Source organism: Triticum dicoccoides, chromosome 1B (assembly GCF_002162155.2).
Source record: "Triticum dicoccoides isolate Atlit2015 ecotype Zavitan chromosome 1B, WEW_v2.0, whole genome shotgun sequence".
Taxonomy (NCBI): domain Eukaryota; kingdom Viridiplantae; phylum Streptophyta; class Magnoliopsida; order Poales; family Poaceae; genus Triticum; species Triticum dicoccoides.
The window spans coordinates 703,702,103-703,704,649 of NC_041381.1; the positions used below are offsets into that span (position 1 = coordinate 703,702,103).

General features: G+C 43.3%; 1 long non-coding RNA gene across 1 annotated transcript; it reads left to right on the top strand.

The window, feature by feature from the left end:
* The first annotated feature begins 588 nt into the window (after positions 1-588).
* On the top strand, positions 589-2,158 carry LOC119314079. The gene is made up of 3 exons (XR_005152229.1): positions 589-603; positions 1,231-1,415; positions 1,680-2,158. It is a non-coding gene; the product is annotated as an uncharacterized LOC119314079 (long non-coding RNA).
* The last annotated feature ends 389 nt before the right edge of the window (positions 2,159-2,547 follow it).

The window sequence follows — 2,547 nt, forward strand, 5'->3', positions numbered from 1 at the left end:
TCGACCACGGCTCCACCACCCACGCTCTCGGCTACCTCGACAAACGGCACAAAGGGCTATCGCCTTGCTTGAGCAACCTCGTCGGTTGCCACTCCAGCCATGACTCCGTGATGCGTCGACCGTTACGACTGTGGGGGGTGTCCGTCGGCTTGCTTTCGGATTCTTCTCCAGTCTCACTGTCTGCCTCGCTACCGTTGTGACTGCGGGGGGATGTTGAGTAACGTGATTGTATAGGAAAGCTAGGATAGTGTAGGATATTATTCTACCTTGCCTTGTACTCCAAGATGATCATGTACTTCTATATATATGCCCACGAGGCTCAAGCAATACAATGAAACGAATCATTCCACCAATCATCCCTCTTTCCCTTCCAACACCTAACCAGTGCTCCGATCCGCAAGGTAAGTTAGGTTCCAACCCCGAACTCTAATCAGTAGTTCCGACCCGCAAGTTAGGTTCCATCCCGGTTTGATTTTTCCAGTCTTGGGCGACTGATTCGTGCTCGTTCACAGGGCTCCGAGGATGGTGGCTTCCCTCCACACGGCGGCGACGAGGATCCTCCGTCCGGCGGTGCTTCGCCGGCTCGTCCACACCCAGCCGCAGGTATCTTGGCCTCCGTCTCATCTCCGGCTAGATCTGTGCCCCGACGTCCGATTGTTGCTCTGATTGGTGGAGGCCCTCCCCTCTTCTCTCCATACTATTATGTATCACGGTATATCATAATCATAGGGAAGAACGGCTATCCTTTACATAGACATCTTTTTGATTGACGATCTCTGCCTAGCATGAAGAATGCCTTGATATTTATTTTAAATCGATATCTTTTGGTCTCTAGCTAGTTCTATAGTTTGCTCTGTATCACTGGTAGATAATCAACTGCCTAGCATGAAGAAATATTTTGATAAAACCGATGTCTTTTGGTATCCTGCTAGTTTTATACAGTAAGTTTCTGTGCCATTGTTAGATGCTCAACGCCCAGCATGAAGAAATATTTTGGTAAAACCGACGTCTTTTGGTCTCCTGCTAGTTTTATCTTTTGATCGATGTGCCATTGGATACATGACCAACTGCCTAGCATGAGGATGACTTGATATTTTGGTAAAAAAATTGACATCTTTTGGTCTCCAGCTAGTTTTACATTTTGCCGTGCATGATATCAGGTGATATATCTCTTGTCAAGACTATTTGTTGGTTAGATCTAAGTTCTCAATGCTGCTTCTGTGTTTCCAGCATTCCGGAATCCCCGGTGCCTTGGATGAAGGATACAACCGTGCATCGCAAATCCAGCAGAAGAAGGAGGAGCTTTACAATCTCATCGCCAAGGCTGTGGCGGAGCCCACTACCACCTGGCTGGACAGGCGACTGCTCAAGGCTCTCTCCCTGCAAGTCAAGCCTAGACCAAAGGACCCTCAGTGGTACAATATCAACCATATATATTCAGACATACTCCCTTCGTTCCTAAATATAAGTCTTTGGAGTCATTCCACTACGGACCACATACGGAGTAAAACGAATGAACTACACTTTAAAATGCATCTATATACATCCGTATGTGGTCCATAGTGAAATCTCTACAAAGACTTGTATTTAGGAACGGAGGGAGTAGATATTTGTTCTGTTTCCCTCTTCCAACCGGAGTTCATATGTAACTCTTACCATCTCGTCCAACCTACCTGTAGGCGCAAGATAATTTTGACCAAGGTGGCCACCCATTGTACATATGCTGTGGGTATTCTTGTTGCCTATGTCAGATGTCCTCGCACTGAAGACGGTGCTAAAATAGTAAGGTATGATGGACATCTTGTTACTGCTGAGAGTCTGCCCATGCTAAAAGGATAGGAGGCTGCTGCTACTTCTGAGGGAGTGCCCAAGCAATTGGGTTGAAGACAAAATGCAGCTTGTTTGATGGAGAAGCAAGACGGATATCAGTTCTATATATTCCAGCACTATATTATTATGTATGTCTATATCATGTGCTAGCTAGAACATGAGTAGTAGTATTACTGGATGATCTCTGTGGTCGCATTCTAAGATATTTATGATGTTGCTGGCATGGTATGAAGATGAGTCTAGTAGTATTTCTGTTTGAGCAAATTTCTGCTTTAGCAACTGAATGGCTGTGTGATCGCTTTCTAAGAGAATATAGCTCTTTGTGATATAGCTGGCTTGGTACTGTTCATACAGATGAACCTTATGCATTGTTGGTTTGAATCCTGCCATGATAGATGATTTTGGCCATATATCGCATTTCGAATGATACAATATCTGCTGGTCGTACAGGTGTTGGACAAAAGATCGTTGTACGCAGGTCAGTTTGCTTGTTGGATGATGCTTGATATCAGCGGTTATGACCTGCTCTGGTTGACTCATTTTTCGATCTGTGAATATTCTTCAAATACATGAATATTATTTTGAATTCATGAACATTTTTAAATTTATAAACAATTTCAAATTTATGAATATTTTCCAAATTCAGGAATATTATTATTTATAATTTTAATAAAACCAACCGAAATAAAATAAATATTTGAGAAAATTAAAGAAGAA